Source organism: Pelobates fuscus, chromosome 9 (genome assembly GCF_036172605.1).
Source record: "Pelobates fuscus isolate aPelFus1 chromosome 9, aPelFus1.pri, whole genome shotgun sequence".
In the NCBI taxonomy this organism is placed as follows: Eukaryota; Metazoa; Chordata; class Amphibia; order Anura; family Pelobatidae; genus Pelobates; species Pelobates fuscus.
Window position 1 is genome coordinate 5,427,462 of NC_086325.1, and position 10,399 is coordinate 5,437,860.

Genomic DNA, 10,399 nt, shown 5'->3' on the forward strand with positions numbered 1-10,399 from the left:
TTGTCTGTGAGGCCCCTAATTCTTGCAGGTGGTATAGCTGCCCATTTGTCTTGCATGAACCGCACATTTGAGATCTCCTCAGTGACTCGATCAGGAGACTGATGGCCACTCCAGAACCTTCACCTCTTTCTGCTGTAACCACTGGAGGGTCAACTTGGCCTTGTGCTTGGGGTCATTGTTATGCTGGAAAGTCCAAGAGCGTCCCATGCGCAGCCTTCATGCAGAAGAATGCAAATTGTCTGCCATTTTTTTCTGATAACATGCTGCATTCATCTTGCCATCAATTTTTACAAGATTTCTCGTGCCTTTAGAGCTCACCCCCACCCCCCTCACATCGGTGAGCCACCACCATGCTGCACAGCGAGGATGGTATTCTTTTCGCTATAGGCCTTTTTAACCCCTCTTCAAACATAGCTCTTATAGTTGTGACTATAAAACTCGGACTTTGCTTTTTGTGGCATTGACGCAGTAAAGGCTTCATTCTGGCAATTCGACCATGTAGCTCATTTTTGTTCAAGTATCGTCGTATTGCGCTCCTTGAAACAACCACACAGTATTTTTCCAGAGCAGCCGGTATTGCTCCCGAGGTTACCTGTGGGTTTTTCTTTGTATCCGATACATTCTTCTGGCAGTTGTGGCTGAAATCTTTATTGGTCTACCTAACTTTGGCTTAGTAGCAAGAGAACCCCAATTACCCTTCTTAATACGTGATTGAACAGCGCTGACTGGCATTTTCAAGGCTTTGGATATCTTTTTATATCTTTTTCTTTTTTCTGCAAGGGTATGCAAATTTTTTAGCACATCTGTAAGTAAGCCAATGGGTCAGATATAAAGTGGGGGGTGCCATCACCCTGGTCTGGGAGCTGGAGGGGGCTGTGTGAGCCTTATGGACGAACAGTGTCCCATGGTAGTTAGGGTGCCGTGTGGCCAGAACAGCTCACAGACGCTAAGAGCAGCTGAACTGGCCGCACGGAGGTAAAGTGGGGGCGGAGCTAATACAAACCAGGGCGAAGCCAAATCGGCAGCGGGGGCAGGGCTTAATACAGCCCTTACCCGCTGCTGTTACTGCTGCACATGGAGGTGAAGCAAGAAGGAATCCCTGCCTCTCCACCTAACAGACTCCAGGGAAGGACTTCAGGGAATCCACTCCTCCTCCAGCTCCTGTCTGTAAGTAATAGTGTGTGTGTGTGACTGTGTCTGTAAAACTGTCTGTAACTGTGTGTGTGTGTGTGTAACTGTCTTCCTGTAACTTTGTGTGTGTGTGTGTGTAACTGCATGCCTGTAAGAGTGTGTTTGTGTGTGTGTGTGTCTGCATGCCTGTAACTGTGTGTGTGTGTGTGTGTGTAACTGTCTTCCTGTAACTGTGTGTGTGTGTGTGTGTGTGTGACTGCATGCCTGTAACTGTGTGTGTGTGTGTAACTGTCTTCCTGTAACTGTGTGTGTGTGTGTGTGTGTGACTGCATGCCTGTAATTGTGTGTGTGTGTGTGTGTCTGCCTGTAACGGTGTGTGTGTGTGTGTGTCTGCCTGTGACTGTGTGATGTTGCCTGTAACTGTGTGTGTCTCTGTAACTGTGTATGTGTGTGTGACTCTCTGCCTGTGACTGTGTGTGTGTGAGACTGTATATTTGACTGTCTGCCTGTAACTGTTTGTGTGACTGCCTGGCTATGACTCTGTGTGACTACCTGTAACTAAGTGTGTGTGACTGTCTGCCTATGACTCTGTGTGACTACCTGTAACTGACTGTGTGTGTAACTGTCTGCCTATAAATGTGTGTGTGACTGTCTGTATGTGACTATGTGTGTGTGACTGTGTGCATGTGACTGTCTGCTGCTGCCTTTTACTGTGTGTGTGTGTGTGTGTGTGTGACTGTCTGCCTGTGACCGTGTGTGTGTGTGAATGAATATGTGATTGTCTGCCTGTAACTGTGTGCATGACTGTCTCTGACTGTATGTGTAACTGTCTGCCTTTAACTGTATGTGACTGTATGCCTGTAACTGTGTGTGTGACTGTCTGCCTGTAAATGTGTGTCTGGGGCTGCAGGGATTTTGTAGAAGGGGGCAGGGGTTTTGTATTGGGACAGGAGTCTTTATAAGGGGATTTGTGGAAGGGGGTTGCAGGAGTTTTGTAGACAGGGGGCAGTACAAGATTTGTAGAAGGGGGCGGGACAGGGTTTTGTAGGAGGGGGCGGGGCACACAAGGGATTTGTAGAAGGGGGATGACAACAGTTTTGCAAAGTTTCCAAATTTGTTCAATACATTAAAAAAAAAGGAAAATATTTTTAAAATGTTACAGTTTTTTTTTGTTTTGCGGTGGGGGGGGATTGGGAGAGAGGTGGGATGAGGGGGTGGCAAGCCCAGGATCCTCCCTGGGTGCTAAATGCTCTAGGTATGCCCCAGTACAGTATATATTAATAAGAAGTAGGACCCAAAGCAACCCAAAGGTCACTAAGGTTAGGATCTCTAAGAGGGTGATTTGTATACTGGATGGGTAAATGACATAGAAAATTATGAGATTAAAATAGTCTTCCTTATACACCGACCAAACAAAAGTGTGTTTGTGTAAAAAAACTAATTTAAATGTTTTAAAAAATATATAATAATAATAATAATAATAATAATAATAATAATAATATCCAAATGATATACAATACTCCTACGTAAATAGACATGACTAGTATACCAGACAAACACATAAAAAGTATATATTATAAATGACACACATGAAGGATTACATACAAAGTCCAGGATACTGTGGTTGAGAAAGCAGAAGGGACAAATATGTGAATAAATGAATATCTCTCAGGGGGTGTAAACCCAGAGAGGTAATAACAGGGGTAGTACAGTGAGGGGAAAAAAGGATTTGATCCCCTGCTGATTTTGAACTTTTGTCCACTGACAAAGAATTGATCAGTCTATAATTTTAATGGTAGATGCATTCTAACAGTGAGAGACAAAATAACAAAACAAAAAAATAAATACAGAAAAACGCATGTCGAAAAAGTTATAAATTGCTTTGCATGGCAATGAGTGAAATAAGTTAGGGGAGGCCTGTTCTTAGACTGGTCATTTCTTTGTCTGTGGGCAAACATTCAAAATCAGCAGGGGATCAGATACTTTTCCCCTCTCTGTAGTAAGCGAATAAAATGTAACTTTTATCACTTTCTCGTACTAAACTAGATCAGACAAAATCCAAAATGATATTTACAAAAATATATAAACAAATAAACTAAGTGGAAAGAATATATATAGAGATAAAAAAAAATATATAGAATAGATAGAGGTAGACCCATTCTATATATCATGAAGAGCAGCACACTATGAGCAGTATACAGGAATGGTATGCTATCCGAAGTGTTAACAGAAGTTAGATACAATGTACACTATGAGCAGTATACAGGAATGTTATACAATATATTAGAGTGTTATCTGAAGTGTTAACAGAAGTTAGATACAATGTACACTATGAGCAGTATACAGGAGTGTTATACAATGTATCAGAGTGCTATCTGAGGTGTTAACAGAAGTTAGATACAATGTACACTATGAGCAGTATACAGGAATGTTATACAATGTATGCCCAGCACAGATGTCCCCAGGTAACCCTGTAGCTAGTCTGTGCCTTCAAGGGCACCTGCACTGTTATGGATAAAGCTCACTATCTAGTGCTGTCTGCCAAACTGAGATTATCCTGCTGTGTTACTATTAAATTGGGCAGGAATCAGAACGTCAGCATCAGTGGAGTACAGTTCCCTTAAATTGAACTAATAATCTCTGGACAGAAAATACAGCAGTGCAGAGATAACTGTGACATGTAAAGGAAAAATAGATGTGCCGCTCAGGCTAGTTTGTAACAAAACGAATAATGGTCAGGTAGCTATTGGTATGTAAAAGCTGAGCCAAGCTGGTCATCAAGCGGGGGAGAGTGCCCCAGAACACACAAAGGTTTAATGCGGCACAGTCATGGCTGCATCTGTAATTTTTGAAACCCCCTTCCCAACAGCAATACATTTTATTGTCACCCCAAACGCCTCTGTCCCCCATTTCACATTTGTTTACTTCTTTATTTCATCTCTGGATCTATCTCCTAGGTGCCATCATCTTAGTGTTCCCATATGAAGATCCTGTGGGACCCGTCTTCTGCCAACGCTGTGAAATTCCCATACAGACTTCGGCATTTGCTTTTCTCTGAAATTCAGATTGGGATATTGGCTATTCCTTCATTCATCAGAAAGACAAATTAATAAATAGAAATTACAAAGAATGAACGAAGATTGAAGACCAGCTCAGTTTAGTATTATGTTATAATAGAAACGGCAGATTGCTGTGCTCCCCCCACTTCCTAAATCACCCCATGCCCCCCCCCCCTTCCCTCTATAGGGGTCAATATGACCCTCATATTAGCATTAGGGAGGTTAAAATCTCTCTCTTGCTCCTACTTGCTATGCCGCGAGTAGGGGCATGTTACTAAACAGTTAGCAGCCACTGGCTGCTCACTGTTGTAAAAAATGAAACCCTCAAATCCAATAAAGGGGGGATGTAACGGATCGCCTGGCACCCCGACTTGGTACCTCCGTTAATGGATGCTCCTAGCGCTCCTGAGGACTTCAAGCACTGCAGCAGACACCACAACCACCGACTCTGAGAAGCATAGGAATCCTCTCTAGCATATGAATGCTGTATACAGCCGAATAGGAAAAACCATACAAATAGGTTTACACTCCTAGCAGTCAAACTGGAACAGCATACAACGAATCCTCCCCCAATAATGAGACGACACTCCACTTTGAGGGTTAAGCAGGAACTCTGGACTGGCTCATGCAGCCTGGCTTTTATTTCCAACTCACACATACAGGCCACACCCAGGGGGAGGCATAAAAGAACCAATGACATAGATGTTACCTCCCACACATCCCCTCCCCTTAGTGTGACACATAATCCCATTATTCATACAGTTTAAAATATACTTTTTACACAATATTTATAACTTCAAAACCATACATCACATTCACACAAAATTACATATCCACAATCAATCCATTCAGGGGAACAACTTATTAAAAAATGGCATGGATCAGACCAGGGGTTCAAAAGTTACTAAAAGTATCTTTTAAAACCCCTAGCTTTCCAGGGCCTTCTCTGTGCTGGAGAAGTAATCCAATTATCTCCCAGCACAGAGACAGACTCCATTAAGCACATGGGGACACAAAGACAGTAAAACACTTTAAAATACATAAATTCACCTTTTACACATAACACACAGACATTTCACCTATCCCCAGATAGCTGGGATCTGCGCGCACAAAACTACCGAATAGCGCGCAGATCCTACTCACACAGTACAATTGCCATGGAGCTAAAGTCTTTCCCATAGTCTTTCATTATGAATAGGCTCCATGGTATAGCTATCTGGGGTATCACATTCCCATAAAGTCTGGTCCATAGTCCAAAGGCAAGAGGCGGCAATCGGCCCCCTCCAAGGACACGTGGCGAGGTCGGTTTCGCCACAATCCCAAAAAGTCCCAATATGTCCATCGATGATTTTAAAAGGGCCAGTTGCAGCAATATAAAGTACAATATGCCCCAAATAACCCAGGGGCCATAGTCAGCAGGTAGGAGGCTAGCAAACAGGCTTCTCCAGGGCCCAGTGGCGAGGTTGGTTTCGCCACAGGGGACTTCTCACATGTAATTGATATTTGGTCCCCCCCTAGCCAGGCCCAAGTGACACACACACCTTTTGTCCAAGTGGATGGGGAGGGGAAGTATTCTACCCAATTGGAGGAGATTATCCTCAAAGAATGTCCCTCATTTTATCTAGCCTCCAAAGTGCATCAAGTCAAGCAGAAGGCATGTGACAATAATGGAATAAATATGAAGAAGTAAATAAAGCCAGATCACAGGTATAATAAAATATTTCTGGCATAACAGGCTAATCAGTAGAATAAATGAATCACACAGAGTAAAAGCACAGAAGGCACGTCAATAAAAGTGGTGTCACAAGAATCCTAAGTAGCAAGTTAGAGAGGGTAATTAAAACAGAAATTGGGTAAGTGAGTATGGAACATATGTGAGTATAATCCGCTGTAATAAATAATGTCCTAATAAATCCAACTTAAAGAGAAAGAACTATAATATGGAAAACAGAGATAAAAAGATGGCGCGAAAAATATTAAAATATCATATATAAAAAAAACAGTGTGCAAACCGAAAAAAAACACCAAAGTGTATAGTCACTATATAACACTTACATATAAAGATAAAACAACAGGAGATATGGTGATTGCGCACACGGTAAATTATATCCTTGTATAAAATGAGATCCCTAGGTTCTGTAAATATAAAAGACCATCATAGGGTAATACATCTCAATATAAATACACAATTATAAAACTTGGAAAAACTCACAATATTTAGAGCCTTTCTGAGTTGGCTCTAAACTTTAGAAGCAGATATATCAATCTGATATGGATTTGGATGTGTAGGTCCCTTGGAAAACGTCTATAGTCTTCTCTTTTATAAAAGTCAGGAACCAGGTTACCAAATGAATAAAAGGTAAGTACTTTTATTAAAACAAAAATAAAATAAAGCACAACGCATTTCGACCTAATACAATAGGTCTTCCTCAGGTGCATAACATAAACAGTACCACAACATTCTTATATAGCATACATAATGAATAAAATTACATTACAAACATTAACAGCTGTGTGATTGATGGTCCGTTATTGGCATAGTCACTTTACAATTTTTTTCCACCCTTCTATCCCTGGTTTAATAATCACAAACGTATTCTATGTTTTATACATTTTTTATTGTTGCTATTATCCTTTAATATTTTTTCAATTATATAATGTGATTCTACCATTTACACACTGTTACTTTTTTCTTTATTTTACTCTTGTAATAACCGGATGAAAAATGGACTTCGTTCCTATGGGAACACTATGTTTATATGCACTTTATTATACGGCCGTATGAAGAACTATACATCCACGCCCCTTTTGAACTACGTGACCGGAGCCGTGTCACGTGACCGGAGCCGGGCGAAACCGGAAGTGTTCATTTCCATTGAGACTGCAAAGATGCGCGGCCATCATTGTTTTCCTATCTAAGCCTGCATCCAATATCTGATTAAAATCTCCAGCCAAGAGTACTTTGCCTTGCTCTTCCTTATCTATCTTGTTCAATAGATCTAAAAAGTATTTATTTGATGGACTGTTTGGAGCATAAACATTGACCAACGTAAACAGTTCATTCTGTATCTCAACTATAAGTATGAGAACTCTTGCTTCATTATCAACCTCTATATCGTCACGTATCAAAATGGCTACCCCTCTTTTCCTTTCATTTTCTAGAGATGTGCAGACCACTGCTGAGAACTTTGACTCTGGACACCCATCTCAGAAATCAAATCCTGTGTGAAAAACCCTTACCACGAGTATAAAGTCCATCCATTTAAAACTTGGATGGAGCTAACAAAGCTGAACCTTGACTTCTCCCCACCTATATCCTTTGAGTTTAATTTAGAGGAAGGGAGGGAGGCAGAGAGGGAGGGAGGGAGGGGAGGGGGGGAGAAGACAAAAAACATCTCTCTTCTAGCGTGTACATCTTCATTTCTGTTTCATAACCGTGCTATGTGAACAGTACTTACTGATTATATATATATTTGTGTACGGGATTATGGAAGGGGCGCACATTAAAGTGTGTGTAGTTTTTAATATATAAGAGTCGGTTGAGGTGTGCCGAAACCGACGCGAGGTTAGGCCTGCAAAAAAAGGGCCCACCTGGGTATAATGATATATAAAGAGGGTGTGGTGGGAGGGAATTTCCAAAATCCTCGAAGACAGGTGAGTAAGGGGTTTGCTGGGTTTAAATAGGGTTAAAATCCCTCCCACAACTTCAGGCATACGCCTTCTATTTGTGTACGGGATTATGGAAGGGGCGCACATTAAAGTGTGTGTAGTTTTTAATATATAAGAGTCGGTTGAGGTGTGCCGAAACCGACGCGAGGTTAGGCCTGCAAAAAGAGGGCCAAAAAGTATGTAACATTTATTAATCATAACGACATCATTTAGACATATTATAGAAAGCGAGCCTGATTTCTTCACTGGACTTGGAATGAACCGGTCGTATGCCGAGGACTTCCAGCGTCCCCTCTTCTCTACAAGATGAGTTGGAACTTGACAACTAGAGGCTGCTGAGGCGGCCCTAATACGGAATGAATGTCCCGAGAAGGAAATTGGATTGAGGCCAAGACTAATAAACGAGGAGCGAATGTATAGCATGAACTGTTTGAGAGATGTGCCAAAAATTGTGCAAGCAACCATTATAATCGGAACGCATGTATTACCTTGAACCACATATAATACTTACACATATCGTAAGCCATAGAGTACGTTTGCTTAGTATTATCGGACAAATCTTACCTGCGTAGACTCTAACTCCAGGCATGATCGATACCTTTTTTGACCTGCAGAGGAAATCTGGACTGCGTGTTCTTTTATTCCAACCGTTACATTTAAGCAAGGTCCGACTTCAGGACTTCGGAAGTGGCTAAGGCGGAGGATACTGCAGGGGACTTGAGACGACAGGGTTAGCGTTTATTAAAGATAATACGATACCTGAAGCTAGCTGTTGTAGCGTGCTGTGAGGAGGAAGGAAACGTAAAAAGTTAAAATTATGCAAGACTCCGATGCCCATTGAATTTCTCGTGTAGTAGAGCTGCTAGCTAATGGGAACCAATTAAGGACTATCCCGTAAGAGTTGAGGCCGTGCCAGTAGCCCTGTGTTTGAGAAAGGCCCTACCTATGATTTGGGCCATGTGGACCCGTACCAACTACGCGTGGCAGGGTATTAACCTCTTGTGGACGAGCGTCAACCTGACCGTAAACGTGTGATTACCTGCAGTAAACCACAGCGAAAAAAGGACTGTAACCGGCACCTAATGAAACTAACTGTCGTGATGTGAACCGAAGAATAGAATGCAGAGCCGTGACTCACCGTAGGGAAATATTTGCACAAGAGAGGAACCTGAAAAGGCGCTTCGATTGTAGTTTAAATTCGAAGACGATATGTGTTTGTATAGCAAGTACCCTATAGCAGTTACTTGGTAGGCGCGAGATCGTAAAAGTTTGTATTATAGGATGCGTAAGGTGTTACAACTTAAATCGAAACATCCAGCATGACCGAAAGTAACTCCTGATGGACTTCTTAAAGTTAAATAAAGTGAAACGTGAACAACATCAAATGCGTGATGAATGAATTGGATGCGCATGGAGGACCCTGTGAACGCCAAGCGTGCAGACAAGTCCCTAATTAGTAGATTAAGGATTTGATCGGTATACGTTTGGTCGAAACGGAGGCAGAGTGAAGCCTGGATGTTCGATATGAAACAAGTGGGAATTCTGTTTACCCGGTCTAATCGGATTGCTAAAGCTTATCCTGCATTGCTTGTATAGGTGACTTAGACGTGAAAACTAAGTGAGAGTATGAGTCGACAAATTATAATTTAGAACTCAACGTACCAAATGCCCCCCAATATGTTGTGAAGTAACAAAATGTATAACTGTAATACATGAGTCTGGAGGCAGTCACTGTATGCACGTCAGCGCCTGGAGGACCTGACGACGGTCCAATACAAGGCCAAACCTGTACGACGTGTAACGTGAAAGGCAACGTGGGACCCAACATACGTATTTAACTGAAAATATGTAAGAAATGCCTGAAACAAGTTGTTGAAAGGAACCGCTGGTCTAGGTGACTACTAGCTCGGCCTGGGCACGTAGTGTATGTGGTACTTGAGGATCACCAGCAAGTGACAGGTTGGGGTAATATGTATATATGGCATCCTCGTACTGCTATAACTAAGTATCTAGCGGAGCCATAGCCCGTAAGAGATAACGTATTGAAAGCACAGGAATTAGCCTAGCATGAATGTTCTGACAAACTGTTTGGATCACTGTAAGAGTATGTAACACACAATCGAAACTAAAGCGGGAAATAAAGCGCTAGGATGTCAGATTTGGTTATAAGATCTAAAACATAGTGATTATGCGTGATGGGTCTGTAGTGTGCCGACCCCCCAGCGCACTAGGGGTGCGAGCGTGAGTGTGAGTGAGTGTGGGCTGGCTGACTAGCTAGTGCCGCGATGCGGCGAAACGATTACTCTAGGTTGGTGACAGGTGAGGCCCTGCTATTTGCCAAGCGGCTTGAGAGGCTCTATCTATGCGTTGGCGCGAGGGGGCAGTGTGGCCACTGGACGGCGTGGCGGGGTGTCGGCCTCTCGGTGAAAGTTAAACATAAGATAGAATGGGAGTGACAGATGAGGCCCTCTCTATGCCACCATGCGAGGCGACTAACTATGATTTGGCCCGAGGGGCAAAGTACCTCCAAGTATGAGGAT